The sequence below is a fragment of the Mus musculus genome, chromosome 5 (assembly GCF_000001635.26).
Source record: "Mus musculus strain C57BL/6J chromosome 5, GRCm38.p6 C57BL/6J".
Lineage (NCBI taxonomy): Eukaryota > Metazoa > Chordata > Mammalia > Rodentia > Muridae > Mus > Mus musculus.
In genome coordinates this window covers 57,557,953-57,579,296 of record NC_000071.6, presented here as the reverse complement: position 1 = coordinate 57,579,296, position 21,344 = coordinate 57,557,953, and the positions used below count along the sequence as shown (strand labels likewise).

Below are 21,344 nucleotides of genomic sequence, written 5' to 3'. Positions count from 1 at the left end.
TTCATCAAAACTTGCCTCAAAGACTTGCCAGAGTCCAATCTGATGGAAGAATCCTCTCAACTGAAGTTTACTGTTCCCAGGTGACCTTCCTTCCCTGCTTGCTTGTGTAAAATTGACAGAAACAAAGCAAACCAAAGACTCAAACAAACAAACAAACAAACAAATCATCCTGCCGACTAGCATACCTTTATATACCTGGGTCAGTTTTTAAATCGTTCATTGCCTTAAAATAATTTTAAGTCCAAATTATAACCTTTTAATAACTAGTTTTATGGTTATTGATATCAGGAATGTTATCCATCCAAAATTTTTTTTTGTCAAAATTTTTGCATTATATAAATTGGATGTGATTCGCAAAAATATTTGATTTAACTTGTAAATTGTACAAAAATATTTAGAGAGTTTGATCTGGGATCACATGAAGAAACTGATATTACACATTCATATGTACAAACATATGTACATATGTATGTATGTGGATCTATATACATATATATTATATTGTTAGTTATATCTGTTTAATTTTTTCTGTATATGTACTCTTTTCTGTATTCTGCTTAGTGGGTTTGCATATCTTTGCATGTTTATGCCCTATGTCAGGTTTATGCCTTATGTCAAGTTTATTGATTTTGTTCATAATATAAGCTGAATATTAAGAAAATAAATATAACATAAGTCTTTCAATTGCTCACTCAGATGATCCATTTCTCTCAGTGTCAAGTGATATTGTGCAGTCACTACTCAAATGGCGAAAAACTTACAGCTTTTGCTTTGCTTTCATCCCTTCACTCCACCTGCTTTCCCTCTAAACAAGAGAAAAAAAAAAAAACAAACAAATCTTGGCTTAGTTTCATTCTTTGATAACTGGAGTCAGTTTAGTCCCTTGAAGCTCATTTTAGATGTGACTTCTTGAAATACGTAGAATGAGTGAGGGTTACAAGTCACTGAACTTGAGGTATTTATTAATGCAGAAGTTCACTTCAGGAATAGCTGTTCCTTTACTAGGTGAAGTGCAATGCCTTAAAAGTTAATTTTTTTTCTGTTAATTATTCAAACTTGGAGGATAAACCTAACTCTTCATATTTCATCTGGATGGAAAGTACCATGAAAAATTTAATTTATTATCTATAATAATAATAGTAATAATAAGTATACTAAATAATTATTAGATTATTGCAATCTAATAATAATAATTATTATTGTTATATTATAAAGGAATAATTAATCAGTTACTTGAAGATCCACACATGGAGAACTTATTTTAGGGAAAAAATAACTGTTATATATTTAATAAATTTCTAAGCTCATCTTTGGGTGGTCTGAAAAGTGAAGAAGCATAAAGACTGGTGTATTAAATCTCATTAGTAGAAACAACATAGTTTGGTTCAATGAAGCAGCTTTGGAGTCATATCTTAAATCCTTTTATGGCTTTATTTCCTCTTACCTTGTGATTGAGACTAGCATTAATTTCTATCAGACTTGGTTCTGCCATTTGTACATACTCTATGATAATTGAGGCATGAAAATGAAAGTTTCCAAGTTCATAATGTCCTCCAGGAAAATGGAACTGTAGACATCAGAAGAATTCTGAAAAAGCTTTTATTTCCTCTTACTAAGTATTATTTGAGACTGAGTATTTAGATACCTTGGTTAGTAGGCATGGGCTTTTGGCTTGTATGTTTTTCCATGGAAACTGTGTTAAAAATGCCACTCATACACATTGCAAGAGGTTTTTTTTTGTTGGAAATAACTTATACAAGGAAGGGTGACCAGGAATAATTTGTTCCGGAGAAAAGAATGTTTCAGGTAATTAATCTCAATGTAAATACCATATTATTGGGGGCTGAGATAGTCTAGGATAGAGCCATATGCACTGCTGTCACCTCTGAGACTCACATAACAGCAAGTCTGTTCTTGTCTTAGCTCTTTTACTGCATGCTTTTACAAACCTCAGCTGTTTCTTCTTAGGTCTTCTTCCATTACTAATAAATCTCTACCTACTGGCCATTGAAAATCTATTTTTTGTTCAACATCCTTAATCATTAGAAAAATGCAAATCAAAACAACCCTGAGATTCCACTTCAGATCAGTCAGAATGGCCAAGATAAAAAATTCAGGTGACAGCAGATGCTGGCGAGGATGTGGAGAAAGAGGAACACTCCTCCATTGTTGGTGGGATTGCAAGCTTGTACAACCACTCTGGAAATCAGTCTAGAGGTTCCTTAGAAAGTTAGACATAGTACTACCAGAGAATCCAGCAATACCTCTCCTAGGCATATATCCAGAAGATGTTCCAACTGGTAATAAGAACACATGCTCCACTATGTTCATAGCAGCCTTATTTATAATAGCTAGAAGCTAGATACAACCCAGATGTCCCTCAACAGAGGAATGGATAGAGAAAATGTGGTACGTTTACACAATGGAGTACCACTTATCTAATAAAAACAATGAAATTATGAAATTCTTAGGCAAATGGATGGATCTGGAAGGTATCATCCTGCGTGAGGTAACCCAATCACAAAAGAACTCACATGATATGCACTCACTGATAAGTGGATATTAGCCCAGACACTTAGAATACCAAAGATACAATTTGCAAAACACATGAAACTCAAAAAGAAGGAAGACCAAAGTGTGGATACTTCGTCCCTCCTTAGAATGGGGTACAAAATACCCATGTAAGGAGTGACAGAGACAAAGTTTGGAGCTGAGATGGAAGAAAGGACTATGCAGAGTCTGCCCCATCCGGGGATCCATACCACAATCAACCACAAAACGCAGACACTATTGCATATACTAGCAAGATTTTGCTGACATGATCCTGATATAGCTGTCTTTTTGTGAGGCTGTGCCAGTGCCTGGCAATTTCAGAAGTGGATGCTCACAGTTATCTATTGGATGGAACACAGGGCCCCCAATGGAAGAGCTAGAGAAAGTACCCAAGGAGCTAAAGGTATCTGCAACCCTATAGGAGGAACAGCAATATGAACTAACCAGTACCAGCTGAGCTCATGTCTCTAGCTGCATATGTAGCAGAAGATGGCCTAATTGGCCATCATTGGGAGGAGAGGTCCTTGGTCTTGCAAAGATTATATGCCCCAATTTAGGGGAATACCACGGCCAGGAAATGGGAGTGGGTGGATTGGGGAGCAGGGTATAAGGGACTTTCAGGATAGCATTTGAATTGTAAATGAAGAAAATACCTAATAAAATATTGTTTAAATAATAAAAAAAGAAAATCTATTTTTATCATTTTCTTTTTTTCGTTTAAAATTTTTTTCTGCTATATACTTATTTACATTTCAAATGCTATCTCACTTCACATTTAAACCCCCACCCCCTCCATTGTTCCCCCACGCTTCTAAGAGCGTTATCGCCCACCCAGCCTCCCTCTCCTTCCTCAGCACCCTAGCATTCCTCTATCCTGGGTCATCAACACCGAGTACATTGGAAAAAAAATGACAGGCTATACAACAAATGGCCAAGTGTATTTATTTCCATGTTTCTCTGTTGGTACAAATTCACTGCAAAATGGGTCAGACACTTAGTTAGAATCTGAAATGCTAAAATTGATAGAGGGAAAAGTAAGAAATATACTTGAACTTACAGGTGTAAGTAGGAACTTTCTAAATGGCATTCTGATAACACAGGAACCAAATCCAAGAACTAAAAAGGATCTACATGAAGTTAAACTTTCTGGATTACAAATAAAACTATCAGGACAGCGAACCAGATGGTTTATAGAATGGTAGAAAATCTTGGCCAGCTTCACCTCAGACAAATGTTGATACCTAGAATATACAGAGGATAGCAGAAGTTAAACACGCAAACCATAAAAAGTACAAATAAGAAAACAGGCTAATGAAATGACCAAACATTTCTCAGAATAAGAAACATGTGAGGGCAGTAAGTAGTCTAAACAATGTTTAATGACCTTAGTCATTAGGTGAATGGGAATCAATCCATTTTGAGGGGTAGGGACATATCTCAAATGGGTAAAGGTGTTTTCCTCCAACTCTGAGGATCTGAATTCCATCCTTGTAAACTATATAGATGAAAGAAAATATGAGTTCGACAAGTTGTCCTCATAGATATGTTGTGACACAATGCACCCACACATACACTAAAATATGTAAATTAAAGGAAACCACATCAAGATTCCATTTCACTGCAGTCAGATGGCCATGATTAAGAAAACGAGTGCCAAATGCTAGCAAATGCATGGGGAAGAAAAGAAACTTTATCCACAGCTGTTGAAAATCTGAAGTAGTTTCAGCATTTGTCTGTTAAGCTTTTGCCTGGATAAGCTATTGGTGAAATGTGGTATTGAAGTCTCTACCAATGTGCAAAGAAATATGTGATATAAAATAGAGCAGTGTTTCTTGGATGAACTTGTATTCTCTTGTGTTTAGGGAATAGATGTTAAGATCCTCTCGTGGATTTTTTTCCTTTGATGAATCCTTCCTTATTTCTTCTGATTAGTTTTGCTTTCAAGTATATTTTTCAGATATTAGAGAGTCTACACCAGCCTGCTTCTTAGGTCCATTTGCTTGGAATATCTTCTCTATCCTTTCAACCTGAGGTCAAATCTATCTTTGACCTTAAGGTGTATTTCTTCCTTTTATTTTTTAATTTTAATTTTTTCAAATGAAACGAGGCTCAGCCTGATTTTATTGTAACCAGAGATGAAACAGGATGTCTAGAGAGTGCCACAGCGAATTTTACTTTAGCCACATTTAAGCACAGTTAGATGCAGCATAAGAATGGATACTATTTTTGAATTCATTTTGTTAGTCTGTGTGGTTTTTTTTTTTTTTTCTATTGTGGAATTGAAATCACTTGATGTGTGAGTTATTGATGAGGAGTGTTTTTTAATTCCTGTTATCTTGTTGCTGAGGTAAAATGTCTCTGCTTTTGATTTGTTGGTATGAGATTATATATTTCTTGTGTTTTCCTGGGTGAGATTCCCATTCTTATGTTGAAGTTTTATGTCTAGTGTCATTTAAATTTCCTCTTTTGAGAATTCTCTGTAGTTGAATTCGTAGACAGATATTGCTTAAGTTGGATTTTATCATGGAATGTCTTATTTTATCCATTTATTGTGGTTCAAATGTTTTCTGGGTATAGGCAGACCTATTAGTATAACATCTGACTTTTCAGTAGAGACTCTAAAAGTCAGAAGAGTTTGGATAAGTGTTGTATAAATGCTGAGACCACAGACATTAGGGCAGACTATTGACAGCCACTTGCAAATGAATAAATGAATAGTTTTCTCCACATGAATTGCTCTGGGGGAGTAAAACTACTCTTCAGGTTATCCACATTCCCAGCAGTAGATGACCAACACATTCACACACACACACACACACACCCACACACACACACACACACACACCACATGGTAAAAGCACAGTGACACACTTGGAGGTTCTTTGTTTCATAATGCAATGTTGCCATGCTGCAGATTTTTCTGCCACAATCTTTTGCATATACATCATCCCTTCCCATTTTGTGATTTTTACTATTGTACTACACTTTGGTATCATTTACCTCGAGGGTAATTTACTGTGAATGTTCAAAGTTGGCTGAGAATTTCATCCCCAAGAGTATCCTCAATAGGCCCTCCAGGCACTGTTGTGCACTGGTCATTTTACTCACTTTTATATTTTGTTTGCCGAGGACATCTATGATTGCTGATATACAAACTATGATTACTTTCTCTATACCACTTAGTGTGCTTCAAGTGAGAGGTTTCCAAGGAAGTGATACTTTATCAGTTTTCTGCTTCTTCCAAACCTTCCTAAAACCAAAATTGTTAAATCCATTTAACATAGTTTATATTTGGGTCTAGCTACCTCATAATCCTGCTGTCTTTTGAAGTGTTTATGACAAGATTAGACATCACCATGGAAAACATCTGCTACCGTGAGCCTTACATTCTAATTTTGATGTAATATTAAGATTATAATGAATTATCGTTGTTTAAAATTTTAAAGATTCAGTAATAATATAAGTGATAAAATTTTAAGCACTTAAAGGTTAACAGATTTATGCCTCAATGTGAACATTTCCAGTATTCTTTATTCTATTAAGGATATCATCATTAGAGGGAATAATATAGTTTAATGACCTTAAAATATATGAGGCTAACATTTTATTAGCAATTAAGTAAGAAATGACTTCTTTGGTGAAAGAAAATTTGTTTTACTATCGTTATAAATGGAATCGATTAGGCCTGGCAGATAAAAGTCACTTATCATCCTATAAAACCCATATTTTTGATGCTATCAAACCAGTGTCTTTTCAGACACCTCTAATTCATTTAATATGAATTAATTTAGCTTCTAGCAAGTACCTGACTACTGCAAACGACTACATGAGTTCTCCATGTTTTAATTAATTGCAAGACAGAGGCCAGCTTACAAAGTTTAGAAAGCTTGTTGATCATTTCTTTACTGTAGTTCATAATCTCATTTATATCATGTGTTTTAACTTAAGAATGGTTATGAGTATTTATGAGTATTATGAGAAACTTCAGAGAGAATTTAGGTCTTAGAGGATATATTTCTTTTTGTTCATGTTATTTTTGGAGTAATGATGAGATCTTTAAACAACTCTACAGAAAATTAACCCTTTTTAATTCAACTCAGTCATCCATCTGCAGCTCATTTCTTTTTTGTATCCTGATAATAATACTTTTGAAATCATATGAATATCTTTTGATTTTAATTTTTAAAACTTTTTAGAATTACAATAGAATTAAGTTATTTCATCTTCCTCCAAAACCTCCCATCTACCTGTTTTTGCCCTTTAAATCCCTAAAGATGAAAATGTTAACTATTTTTAATTAAAATATACATATATTTCTGAATACATAAACAACCAGCACAATCTGTAGATTATGTGTTGTTACTTGTATATATGTTTGCAGGGATGACGACTTTTTGAAAGAAACTGCTCATTGCCACAGTTGGAGCCCATTACAGAAAACTGTAACAATACACAATGTAGAAACCTGGGAACAATTCCCAGCTGTACATATTGTTTTTCAGCTTTTAATGGCAGGATTTTTATATGTAACAGCCCTGGCTGTTCTGTAGAACATGATGGTCTTGAACCCACAGGTCTGTTTGCCTCTGCCTCCCAAATGCATCATTAAAGGTATGCACCACCACTGCCTGCACACCTCCCCCCCCCCTCCCAGCTGTATGTATATAATACAACTCTGGGATCTAAGGCTCTAAAGGTGTTTACAGAAGAGGAGGCAAGAAGATTTTAAGATACAGTAGATTGGGGGTTTGCAATGAGATTGTTTCTCTTAGGAACGTCAGAAGCTAAACCAATAAAGTCTGTCCAACATGATTTCATACACCTGAGCTGAACAAGGACAACAACAATAGACATGATGACATTGACAGGGGTTTGGGCTAGGTTGGTGAGGAGCCCAAAAGATTGAAACCTACACAAGAAAGTGCAAGCAACTAAAGAACATTGAGGGAAGTTGTTTATGGGATGGATCTTCAGGAGGGGCAGTCTCTGGATGATTGTTCCTTCAGTCTCTGCTTTACACTTTGTCTCTGTAACACCTTCCATGGGTATTTTTGTTCCCCTTCTAGGAAAAACTGACATATCCACACTTTGATCTTCCTTCTTCTTGAGTTTCATGTGTTTTGCGAATTGTATCTTGGGTATTCTGGGCTTCTGGTCTAATATCCCCTTATCAGTGAGTGCATCTCATGTGTGGTCTTTTGTGATTGGGTTAACTCACTGAGGATGATATCCTCCAGATCCATCAATTTGTCTAAGGATTTCATAAATTCATAGGTTTTAATAGCTGCATAGTACCCCATTGTGCAAATGTACCACATTTTCTGTATCCATTACCCTGTTGAGGGACATTCAGGTTCTTTCCAGTTTCTGGCTATTATAAAGAAGGCTGCTATGAACATAGTGGATCATGTGTCCTTTGAACTTGCTGACAGGAGCCTGATATACCTGTCTCCTGAGAGGCTCTGCCAGTGCCTGACAAATACAGAAGTGAATGCTCACAGGCATCCATTGGATGGAGCACAGGGTCTCCAATGAAGGAGCTAGAGAAAGTACCCAGGGAGTTGAAGAGGTTTGCATCCCCATAGGAGAAACAACAATATGAACTAACCACTATCCCCCCAGAGTTCCCAGGGACTAAATCCCCAACCAAAGAAAACACATGGTGGGACTCATGGCTCTAGCTGATATGTAGCAGAGATGACCTACTCAGTCATCAATGGGAGGAGAGGCCCTTGATCCTGTGAAGGTTCTATGCCCCAGTGTAGGTGACTGCCATGGCCAAGAAGCAGGAGTGTATAGGTTTGTGAGCAGGGGGAGGGGGGAGGAATAGTGGGCTTTAGGAGGGGAAACTAGGAAGGGGGATAACTTTGAAATGTAAATAAAGAAAATATCTAATAATAATAATAATAATAATAATAATAATAATAAAGTATGTTGAGGGCAGAAGATCTAATTGTACCCAGGGAAGAGCACATCAAATGGTTATTGAGCATAGCTTGATTTTTTAACCACTACATTGCTGTGATAATATTTTCTATTCTCAGTAGTATATTCAATAGAGAGATAAACGTATTGGTCACTTTTGTAAATAGCTTAAATGTATGGGGAACTTAGGCAGGGTCCATTTTATTCTCCTCAAAGACATGATTTCCCTTGGTCGCAAATATGAAACTTGAGAGTCATTTTTAATAAAAAAAAATAAGTATAAGCAGGTTAAGAGTGCTTGCTTGGGAAAGGCCTGAGGGAAGTGGGTATTTAGCTTGGCACTTCAGTTTTATCTCTTCCAAAACTCTGACTATCTGGAGTTTTGTTTCCTTTCTTCTAGGTCACCATAATTATCAATGACAGATAATGGAAGCCAGAAGTGACACACAAGTTTCCATTCCTGTTGGCCATTTCTCCATGACATTTACAAAATTGTTCCATTGTATAGTAAAGCATTCCTTTCTGCCATGTTTTCTTCATGAGATATGATAACTGACAATGATTAATAACATGTACCTTAAATTTCACATAAGTAGGATTGTCCCTGTTACAAAGTTCTCCCTTCATATGAATATGGATAGACTTTCCTAACATACCCCATCCTTTCTATGAGGTCAATATATCACTTGGTAAAGTTCTCTTTTCCTACACGAGGTAATAAAAATCCATTTTCACACAATTGCTTGCTGGCTGTGATTTTTAAAAAAATTTTGTAGTTGACATTGTGAATCTACTGTGCTTCCTTACACATTTGATCATTGGTCTCTTAATACATGGCATCTGGGAAATAGAAGGTGCTCAAAAATGCATTTTGAGCAAATTTGAATGAATATACAGCCTATACTGCCAACTTTAGCATTGCCCTTAGCCAAAACATACAGGTTCCATATGTGATTATATATATATATTCAGTAGCCAGTAGTTTATTTAAAAGATATCAATGGAGGAAAGGGAAAAGTCAAATACATGGAGAAAAGCAGGGACTCTCTTTATTTTCCAGTTCTGTTTATATTTTTACTATTAGTGTTAATATTTTATGGCTTTATGTATTTATCTTCACTTCCTAGTAATCTGTTGCATCTCAAAATGGAAGAATGAATTCTGGACTGGATGGAACAAAATATCTTTAGTGTGTAATGGCAAAGGTTTTCAAAATGACAAGCAAAGGACAGAGAGAGAAAGAGATGGGGGGCATGAGCAGACTGCTGCAAAAAAAACATTAGTTCTTGTTTTCATCCACAGACATAACATTCGGGAACACATAATGAAAGTTCTATTGTTCTTTTTATTGGAACCACTGTGGCACAGACGGAAGAACCCTTCAGAGATTTGGATTTTGTTTACTTAGAAAAATGTTTTTAAAATATTATTTTATATTTCCTGTAAGAGCATTCTTTAATGCGATGTCTTTGCTGTGCAAATAAAAGTGCATCATAATTCCATTAGGGCAAAAGATAGATTCTAAACCCAAACCAAATTTAGGGAGCAATCTTTTTGAATTTGCTTTTCTTTATTTATGTTTCTGCTCTTGCATGGTGTTGCTGCTCATATGCCTCTGAGCATGGTTAGAAATGATCAAGGCAATATTAACAATTGATCTTCCCCATCTGGTTCAGGATAAAAGCCAAACTAAATCAATAATTTTTCTATTGTACAACACTTTGCTATCATTTACTTCCAGGGTAATTTACTGTGTATGTTCAAAGATGGCTGAGAATTTTATCCCCAAGAGTATCCTCAATAGGCCCTTCAGGCACTGTTGTGAACTTGTCATTTGACTCCCTTTTATATTTTGTTTGCCGTGGACATCTATGATTTTTGATACACTAACTATGATTAATTTCTATACCCCACACAGAAGGAGATGTAATTCCTAAGGTGTTATTTGTATTCTTAGGCTAAATCATAAACTCAGTGTTTTGTATTAGGTTTACAGAAAAACAGCATGAGAAAATCACTTTAGAATCAGTCAGAGATTCCCAGGGGGTAGATTATTTCCTAAGAATGAATGCGTGGCTGGGTTAGAGAGGAGAGTTCTCTCATTTATTCTCTATAGCTTGCTAAGTGACTAAGCAGTGTGGGCAGAATATAGAAGGAACATTCCATTAAGAAAACCTCCAGGGAGTTAGGAGAAGAATCCTATGTTTGGAAGGTTGGTACATCTATGCTTTATAGTTCTGACAACAGCTTTCAATTTCTCTTTGACATTAGACTGATAGTAGTGGACCCTGGTCCATGGACCAAGAAAACAAATTCACAAAATTAAGACAAATAGTAAGAAAAATGTACCAGTAAAATAACTCCTAATTATCTTCTGTTATACTCAGATAAGTAACTTGCCCAGTCACTTTCAGAAAGGCTTCTTCTTGCAGCACACAGAAAGAAATGCAAAGACAGCAAGATATTACCTGGAGAGAGAATATACCTGGTAGTTCTTCATCAAATCCCTCTCCTCCCTCTCCTCAAATCTTAGAGAATTTGTAAAGGAGAAGGAGGAAAGACTTAAAGAACTTGAGGTGATGGAGGATATCACAATAACAAAGACTGAAGCAGAAAGCACTATATATATATATATATATATATATATATATATATATATATAATACTTAGTATCTTTATGGGACTCATGATTGCATGATTGTGAGAACAAGTGGGCTTCTGACTCTTCTGCTTGCCCTTGTAACTCTTTCCTCCTGTTGGGTTGTCATTCATGTCCAACTTCAATATGATAGTTTTTGTTTCCTATCATTATATTTTATTTTGTCATCTTTGGTTGTTATCTCTTAGAAGACTTCTTTTTCAGTGAGCACCAGAACAGAAGTAGACCCAAAGGGGATGGGATGTGGGAAAAACTCAGATAAATAGAGGGAGGGAAAACTACAGTCAAATTATAATATATGAAAAAAGAAATTATTTTCATAAAACAAAAAAAGGATGAAAAATTAGTAAGAATTGAAATGTTTGGAACACTAAGTCTAGAGGTATGTTGTTGACCAGCTGAATTCAAATTTAATGTTTATATCAGAAATAATATTATTGCATATAGTATATGGTATAAGGAATTATAACTACGATTCTGTCTCTCATTAATTACATGACATCATATAAACTTCAAATCATATGAACTACCAGTAATTCCAGTGTTTACCCTTGTGTAGATTGGAGAAGTCTCTTACTGTCCCTACATATTTTAAAATATTTATACAATTAAAGTCATTGTGTCTACAGTAGGTTTTAGAAATGCTATTTCCTTATCTTTCAAATAAAACTAAGGTACATGCCTATTAAAATATGTGTATAATATGCATATTATCATCTCCTTTATCAAATATTTCATGGAAAATTGAAAGTTTGAAGACTATATTTGAATAGAGAATCAAAGAAATCTGAATTAAAAAACAGGTGGGTTATTAGAATTTCTACAAACATAACCAAGTCAGTTTTGTCAATTATTTTTTTCCAAAGGAAAATGCACCAAAAGGATATTATAATTATAAACATTTGTATACCAAATGCAAGGGTACCAGAGATCATAAAAGAAACACGAATGTGACAGGGCAATACAGTGCAGAGTTTCCTCCATCTCTTATTCTTGTTGAGGCCATTTCAGGTTTAACTAGAAGCCTTGACGGAGAAGGAGATTATCCTTGGAAAATTGTCCAGTTCTGTTCTAGGAAACTGAAGTCAAGATGCCCAGCTAACATCTTAGCTATTTTTTATTATTTTTTATTAGGTATTTTCCTCATTTACATTTCCAGTTCTATCCCAAATGTCCCCTTTCCTGTGCTGTTTCCTTGCTGGCAAGAAAGCACACGGGACACAAGGATCCTTCTGCAGCCAATCTTTATTGCATATTGATGAGGAAGACCAAGAGCTAGAAAGGCACTGCTTATATACACCCTGGCGTGGGGTGTCCACGCCTGACTGGTAACTTACCCACGATATCATAGACACGCCCCGGGGTGGGCTTATGACTTGGCGCGCATTACTCTTGCACATGCACACAGCTTGTTCTTTGTTTAGCTGGTATAAGGCAGTGCAAAAGCCAGCGCCATCTTGTTTGTTTGTTTGTTTGTTTTTTTGTTTTTGGTTTTTCAAGACAGGGTTTCTCTGTATAGTCCTGGCTGTCCTGGAGCTCACCTTGTAGACCAGGCTGGCCTCGAACTCAGAAATCCGCCTGCCTCTGCCTCCAGAGTGCTGGGATTAAAGGCGTGCGCCACCACACCCGGCTGCCAGCGCCATCTTGTGATGACAAATGTTATCATGGCTCTCCACAGTCCCCCATACCCACCCCCCACTCCCCTACCCACCCACTCCCCCTTTTTGGGCCTGGCGTTCCCCTGTACTGGGGCATATAAAGTTTACAAGTCCAATGGGCCTCTCTTTGCAGTGATGGCTGAGAAAGGCAGAGAAGCACCTGAAAAAATGTTCAACATCCTTAATCATCAGGGAAATGCAAATCAAAACAACCCTGAGATTCCACTTCAAACCAGTCAGAATGGCTAAGATCAAAAATTCAGGTGACAGCAGATGCTGGCAAGGATGTGGAGAAAGAGGAACACTCCTCCATTGTTGGTGGGATTGCAAGCTTGTACAATCACTTTGGAAATCAGTCTGGCAGTTCCTCAGAAAATTGGATATGGTACTCCCAGAGGATCCCGCAATACCTCTCCTGGGCATATATCCAGAAGATGTCCCAACAGGTTAGAAGGACACATGCTCCACTATGTTCATAGCAGCCTTATTTATAATAGCCAGAAGCTGGAAAGAACCCAGATGCCCCTCAACAGAGGAATGGATACAGAAAATGTGGTACATTTACACAATGGAGTGCTACTCAGCTATTAAAAAGAATGAATTTATGAAATTCCTAGGCAAATGGATGGACCTGGAGGGCATCATCCTGAGTGAGGTAACCCAATCACAAAGGAACTCACACAATATGTACTCACTAATAAGTGGATATTAGCCCAGAAACTTAGAATACCCAAGATATAAGATGGAATTTGCTAAACACGTGAAACTCAAAAACAATGAAGACCAAACAAAGTGTGGACACTTTGCCCCTTCTTAGAATTGGGAACAAAACACCCATGGAAGGAGTTACAGAGACAAAATTTGGACCTGTGACGAAAGGATGGACCATCTAGTGATTGCCATATGCAGGGAACCATCCCATAATCAGCTTCCAAACGCTGACACCATTGCATACACTAACAAGATTTTGCTGAAAGGACCCAGATATAGCTCTTTCTTGTGAGACTATGCCGGGGCCTAGCAAACACAGAAGTGGATGCTCACAGTCAGCTATTGGATGGATCACAGGGCCCCCAATGGTGGAGCTAGAGAAAGTACTCAAGGAGCTAAAGGGATTTGCAACCCTATAGGTGGAACAACATTATGAACTAACCAGTACCCCGGAGCTCTTGACTCTAGCTGCATTTGTATCAAAAGATGGCCTAGTCGGCCATCACTGGAAAAAGAGGCCCATTGGACTTGCAAACTTTATATGCCCCAGTTTGGTCAATTATAATTGTTCAGTGATTCTTAAATGTATGTACATTTGTAGATTAATATTGTAAAACTGGAATTTAGTGTGTTTTTCCACAAATTCTGTCAAAACTACCATGAAGGCAAATCTCAAGTTCCTTTTGATCTATACAAGAATTAGTTTCCAAGAACATACAATTTTATTCAAGGGCAGCTTTGTCATTTCAGGCACCTTGATGGTAGCTTCTGCAAACTTCATTAGAGAAAATGCCACAGGATTCTAGAAGAATTTCATGTGTAGGTCAGTGATAGAAACTGGCTCTTTCCTTCCCAGGCAAGAGTAGATTAAATTCCAGAACTGTAAGTCTTCTCTCATCATCTACTTCACAAGTTTGATTCTTATGCTTTCTTCATAAAAGCAAGAGTATGATGCATATTTCTTCCTTCTTCATATGTCTTGACTTCACTCAGTCTGCCAGTGATCATGTTCAATGCTACTCCACTGAAACTGCTAAAATGTTTGTTGGAATCTTGACCTGAAGTAGAAGTTGTTGAAGAGATAGTCATCTGTGAGTACAGGCCTATTCTGTAAGAATTTTAAACCAATTATCCACAAAGATCTATTCTTTATTTCTATTGGTCAAAATGGCAAATGAAAATAATTTGCATACATTCACTACATCACAATTTATGAAGGATTTAAGGCCAGTTTCTAGAAATATTAGTCACATGTACAAAACAGTACCATAAATTCCAGAGATTGTGTCCAGTCCCATGCAGAGTATGAATCAGAAAATTCTAGTATGGTCAGTTCTTCTGTGACACTTATTTGAAATATACAAATATATTCCAAAGTGAAATTGAATGCTCCAGACATGTTTTTACTGTAACATTGTTTTCACAGTTATATATGGACAATTTAACTCTAGAGAAACATAAAGCAAATCCATTACACTGTGCCCAGATGAGTTAAGTGTTATCAAACATATATACCACACACAGTATATTCTCCCAGTTCACATTTGTGATGATACAGGACCACTTACAGGTTGTCCTCTGATTTTAGCTAACCTGTTTTTTTTGTTTTTGTTTTTGTTTTTTTTAGCACATCATCATAAACAAGCTTCCTTTAAAAAGTAAAATGTTATATTCATTGTCACATTCATGTACTTATTACTAATTTAATGCATAAAATTTTGTTAGTGTTTGAAGGCTTTGGTGAGTACATTGCTATTGAAGCTTTTGAATGTTGTATTGCGATCCAATTTCTTTGTGTGATCATTTTTAATCACTCAATTTTGGATTGAATATTCATATTTAAAAACCTAGTTGAAGTGTTATTACACACAAATTTTTTCAGGTATAATCTATATAATGCATATCTAGGTGTGGGTAACACTGGCCAAAAGCTGGTGTAGTATAGCATGTATACTGTTCTCCAGTTCATTTCCTATATAATACTATTTATTCCAGAGACAGTCAGTGACCTCGGTGCCTCTGATGAAAATTGTTTGAAGTAGGTAAAGAAGTGTTTCTGAAAAACTCTTGAATGGAAAAAAGTCAAGTGAGTGTTCTTTCTGCATTTCACGGTGAATTTGCTTATTTTAACTTAGTTCTTATACCACAGAAACTTATACAAAATTAGCTTTTAGTATTAGTTGGATAAACATGTTAATAATATACATATTTCTTGTATAGATTTTATATATATATATATATATATACACACACAAACACACACACACACATACACACATACAGGACAATCAAATCAGCAATGAACTCAGAACAGACCAAGAACATAGCTAACAACTGTGACACCTGACAGATAGGAGCTGATATGGACAGCACGTAAGGCACCTTTTCTTCACTCCATATAGACAATGACTACTTCCTTGACTGTTCCAATGACAGAACATAGGGCTGGCATCTTTGATCTCACTAAAAGAGCAATGAGGTGAGAGATACAGCCACCATTTTGTCATCAGGTTATTTTAAATTAAAGAGAAAAATTTATATTCATTTTTGCCTCATACTTAACAAAATTTCAAAACCACAAGAATTAACGGTATTAAAAATTAATATGCACTTGGGTCAACAAAGTATGTCTGTATTATTCATGAAAAAGATTTAATTGATAAAAAGACATGTCCATAAGTAATGTAACTTCTCTCTTCAAGTCTTTCACCCCAGAAAGAAACCAGCATTAATTTTTTATTCTTCAGAATAATTAAAGCTGAACAAAATAACAGGGAATTTAAGTATATTATAGTTAATCAATTGCATTGTTTTTAAAGATATTCCTTCTTTGATTAAGGACCATCTCCTCAAAGCTTTGTACCAATAACCATGGAGAATTTTTAATGCTCAGAATAAGGCTTACAGTGATATTCATTTCTAGGTAAAGTAAAATCCTGTTAAATAGAGTCTATACAATTAGAAAGCTTTGTGATGAGTTCCCTTCATGTAAGCATGCACCTTAATTATCTCTGCTTAAAAAGATGAATTTGAGGCTCTGTAAAATTGTAAATTAGGCATTGAGTTATCAATAATGCATCTGAAGTAATCAGTATATTCATATACAACTGAATGCAAATAATGTAAAAATGTGTGCTACATGGATTATTTACATCAGAGCTGAAAAACATTCCTTCAGTGAAGTAGATTTGCTAGAATAGGAAGCTCTAATAGCTTTGAGTCATTTAGGCCTCAGGTAAAAGCTCCAGTGTTCCATAATTTCTGTCATGCCATCTGAAAAGTACCAGACACAGTGTATTTGTATATAAAATGGACACTATCAGATCTAGCTTGCCTGGTGGTTATAAAATTATAAACATATTTGTATATTTATCAGAAAATGTTACTTTCCAACCTCTTTTTAATGTGTCAGATGCATGTTTTTAGTTTTAGAAAGTATTGTAATCAGAGAATTATTGAAAAGTTATAGGCAGTTACTAGAAATTGTTGAGCTTTCACTTACAAATTTTAAGGGAAGTGATTCTTTTTACACCTTCTGCCGAAGAAAGTACAGGATTGAGGCTGCACGGGTGACGGGTGTGGAATACAGAGTGCCAGCCGTTTCTGGGACGGGCGAGAGTCGCAGAGCTTCTGGGCGGCGCCATCTTCAGCTCCAGATAGCCGGCCACCTTCCTGGTGAGAGCACGGGGGTCTGCCAGGCCTGAGAGGTTTGTGGCACAGGCGCCTGCGGGAGCCTTCTTGGCTCCGGGACTCCGCGGAGGGCAGGCTGCACGGGTGACCGTGTGGAATACAGAGTGCCAGCCGTTTCTGGGACAGGCGAGAGTCGCAGAGCTTCTGGGCAGCGCCATCTTCAGCTCCAGACAACCAGCCACCTTCCCGGCAAGAGCCACAGAGCTTCTGAGGCAGCGCCATCCTCAGCTCCAGACAGCCGGCCTCCTTCCGGACAAGAGCCACAGAGCTTCTCAGGCGGTGACATCTTCGACTCCAGACAACTGGCCACCTTCCTGGCCAAAGCAACACAGCTTCTGGGAAAGATCCTGTTTTGGGCCTTCACCTTCAGCCAGGAGGAGGTCCAAACACCAGATAACTGTACACCTTCCCTGAAAGAGGAGAGCTTGCCTACAGAGACTGCTCTGACCACTGAAACTCAGAGAAGAGAGCTTGTCTCCCACGCCTGCTGATAGAGGGTAACAAAATCAACAGAGGAACAATCTCTTAACAAAGACAACTATAACAACTAACTCCAGAGATTGCCAGATGGTGAAAGGTAAACGTAAGAATCCTACTAACAGAAGCCAGGACCACTCACCATCATCAGAACCCAGAACGCCCACTTCGCCCAATCCAGGACACCCTAACACACCTGAAAAGGTAGACCTGGATTTAAAAGCATATCTCATGATGATGGTAGAGGACATAAAGAAGGAATTCAATAACTCACTTAAAGAAATACAGGAGAACACTGCTAAAGAGTTACAAGTCCTTAAAGAAAAACAGGAAAACACTGCTAAAGAGTTACAAGTCCTTAAAGAAAAACAGGAAAACACAACCAAACAGGTAGAAGTCCTTATAGAAAAACAGGAAAACACATCCAAACAGGTGATGGAAATGAACAAAACCATACTAGACCTAAAAAGGGAAGTAGACACAATAAAGAAAACCCAAAGTGAGGCGACGCTGGAGATAGAAACCCTAGGAAAGAAATCTGGAACCATAGATGCGAGCATCAGCAACAGAATACAAGAGATAGAAGAGAGAATCTCAGGTGCAGAAGACTCCATAGAGAACATCGGCACAACAATCAAAGAAAATGGAAAATGCAAAAAGATCCTAACTCAAAACATCCAGGAAATCCAGGACACAATGAGAAGACCAAACCTACGGATAATAGGAGTGGATGAGAATGAAGATTTTCAACTCAAAGGACCAGCAAACATCTTCAACAAAATTATTGAAGAAAACTTCCCAAATCTAAAGAAAGAGATGCCCATGAACATACAAGAAGCCTACAGAACTCCAAATAGACTGGACCAGAAAAGAAATTCCTCCCGACACATAATAATCAGAACACCAAATGCACTAAATAAAGATAGAATACTAAAAGCAGTAAGGGAAAAAGGTCAAGTAACATATAAAGGCAAGCCTATCAGAATTACACCAGATTTTTCACCAGAGACTATGAAAGCCAGAAGAGCCTGGACAGATGTTATACAGACACTAAGAGAACACAAATGCCAGCCCAGGCTACTATACCCAGCCAAACTCTCAATTACCATAGATGGAGAAACCAAAGTATTCCACGACAAAACTAAATTCACCCATTATCTCTCCACGAATCTAGCCCTTCAAAGGATAATAACAGAAAAAAACCAATACAAGGACGGGAACCACGCCCTAGAAAAAACAAGAAGATAATCCCTCAACAAACCTAAAAGAAGACAGCCACAAGAACAGAATGCCAACTTTAACAACAAAAATAACAGGAAGCAACAATTACCTTTCCTTAATATCTCTTAATATCAATGGACTCAATTCCCCAATAAAAAGACATAGACTAACAGACTGGCTACACAAACAGGACCCAACATTCTGCTGCTTACAGGAAACCCATCTCAGGGAAAAAGACAGACACTACCTCAGAGGGAAAGGCTGGAAAACAATTTTCCAAGCAAATGGTCTGAAGAAACAGGCTGGAGTAGCCATTCTAATATCGGATAAAATAGACTTCCAACCCAAAGTTATCAAAAAAGACAAGGAGGGACACTTCATACTCATCAAAGGTAAAATCCTCCAAGAGGAACTCTCAATTCTGAATATCTACGCTCCAAATGCAAGGGCAGCCACATTCATTAAAGACACTTTAGTAAAGCTCAAAGCACACATTGCACCTCACACAATAATAGTGGGAGACCTCAACACACCACTTTCATCAATGGACAGATCGTGGAAACAGAAACTAAACAGGGACACAGTGAAACTAACAGAAGTTATGAAACAAATGGACCTGACAGATATCTACAGAATATTTAATCCTAAAACAAAAGGATATACCTTCTTCTCAGCACCTCACGGGACCTTCTCCAAAATTGACCATATAATTGGTCACAAAATAGGCCTCAACAGATACAAAAATATTGAAATTGTCCCATGTATCCTATCAGACCACCATGGCCTAAGACTGATCTTCAATAACAACATTAAGAATGGAAAGCCAACATTCACGTGGAAACTGAACAACACTCTTCTCAATGATATCTTGGTCAAGGAAGGAATAAAGAAAGAAATTAAAGACTTTTTAGAGTTTAATGAAAATGAAGCCACAACGTACCCAAACCTTTGGGACACAATGAAAGCATTTCTAAGATGGAAACTCATAGCTCTGAGTACCTCCAAGAGTAAACGGGAGAGAGCACATACTAGCAGCTTGACAACACATCTAAAAGCTCTAGAAAAAAAGGAAGCAAATTCACCCAAGAGGAGTAGACGGCAGGAAATAATCAAACTCAGGGGTGAAATTAACCAAGTGGAAACAAGAAGAACTATTCAAAGAATTAACCAAACGAGGAGTTGGTTCTTTGAGAAAATCAACAAGATAGATAAGCCCTTAGCTAGACTCACTAGAGGGCAAAGGGACAAAATCCTAATCAACAAAATCAGAAATGAAAAGGGAGACATAACAACAGATCCTGAAGAAATCCAAAACACCATCAGATCCTTCTACAAAAGCTTATACTCAACAAAACTGGAAAACCTGGACGAAATGGACAAATTTCTGGACAGATACCAGGTACCAAAGTTGAATCAGGATCAAGTTGACCTTCTAAACAGTCCCATATCCCCTAAAGAAATAGAAGCAGTTATTAATAGTCTCCCAGCCAAAAAAAGCCCAGGACCAGATGGGTTTAGTGCAGAGTTCTATCAGACCTTCAAAGAAGATCTAATTCCAGTTCTGCACAAACTATTTCACAAGATAGAAGTAGAAGGTACTCTACCCAACTCATTTTATGAAGCCACTATTACTCTGATACCTAAACCACAGAAAGATCCAACAAAGATAGAGAACTTCAGACCATTTCTCTTATGAATATCGATGCAAAAATCCTTAATAAAATTCTCGCTAACCGAATCCAAGAACACATTAAAGAAATCATCCATCCTGACCAAGTAGGTTTTATTCCAGGGATGCAGGGATGGTTTAATATACGAAAATCCATCAATGTAATCCATTATATAAACAAACTCAAAGACAAAAACCACATGATCATCTTGTTAGATGCAGAAAAAGCATTTGACAAGATCCAACACCCATTCATGATAAAAGTTTTGGAAAGATCAGGAATTCAAGGCCCATACCTAAACATAATAAAAGCAATCTACAGCAAACCAGTAGCCAACATCAAAGTAAATGGAGAGAAGCTGGAAGCAATCCCACTAAAATCAGGGACTAGACAAGGTTGCGCACTTTCTCCCTACCTTTTCAACATAGTACTTGAAGTATTAGCCAGAGCAATTCGACAACAAAAGGAGATCAAGGGGATACAAATTGGAAAAGAGAAAGTCAAAATATCACTTTTTGCAGATGATATGATAGTATATATAAGTGACCCTAAAAATTCCACCAGAGAACTCCTAAACCTGATAAACAGCTTTGGTGAAGTAGCTGGATATAAAATTAACTCAAACAAGTCAATGGCCTTTCTCTACACAAAGAATAAGCAGGCTGAGAAAGAAATTAGGGAAACAACACCCTTCTCAATAGTCACAAATAATATAAAATATCTCGGCGTGACTCTAACTAAGGAAGTAAAAGATCTGTATGATAAAAACTTCAAGTCTCT

At 37.0% G+C, this 21,344-nt stretch overlaps 1 long non-coding RNA gene across 1 annotated transcript in view; it reads left to right on the top strand.

Annotated features, from left to right (window-relative positions):
• 4932441J04Rik (RIKEN cDNA 4932441J04 gene) overlaps positions 1 to 9,213 on the top strand; it is a 147,836-nt gene extending 138,623 nt beyond the window's left edge. The window contains exon 5 of the long non-coding RNA NR_015588.2: positions 8,879 to 9,213. This is a non-coding gene — a long non-coding RNA (RIKEN cDNA 4932441J04 gene). The remainder of the gene's footprint in view (positions 1 to 8,878) is intronic.
• The last annotated feature ends 12,131 nt before the right edge of the window (positions 9,214 to 21,344 follow it).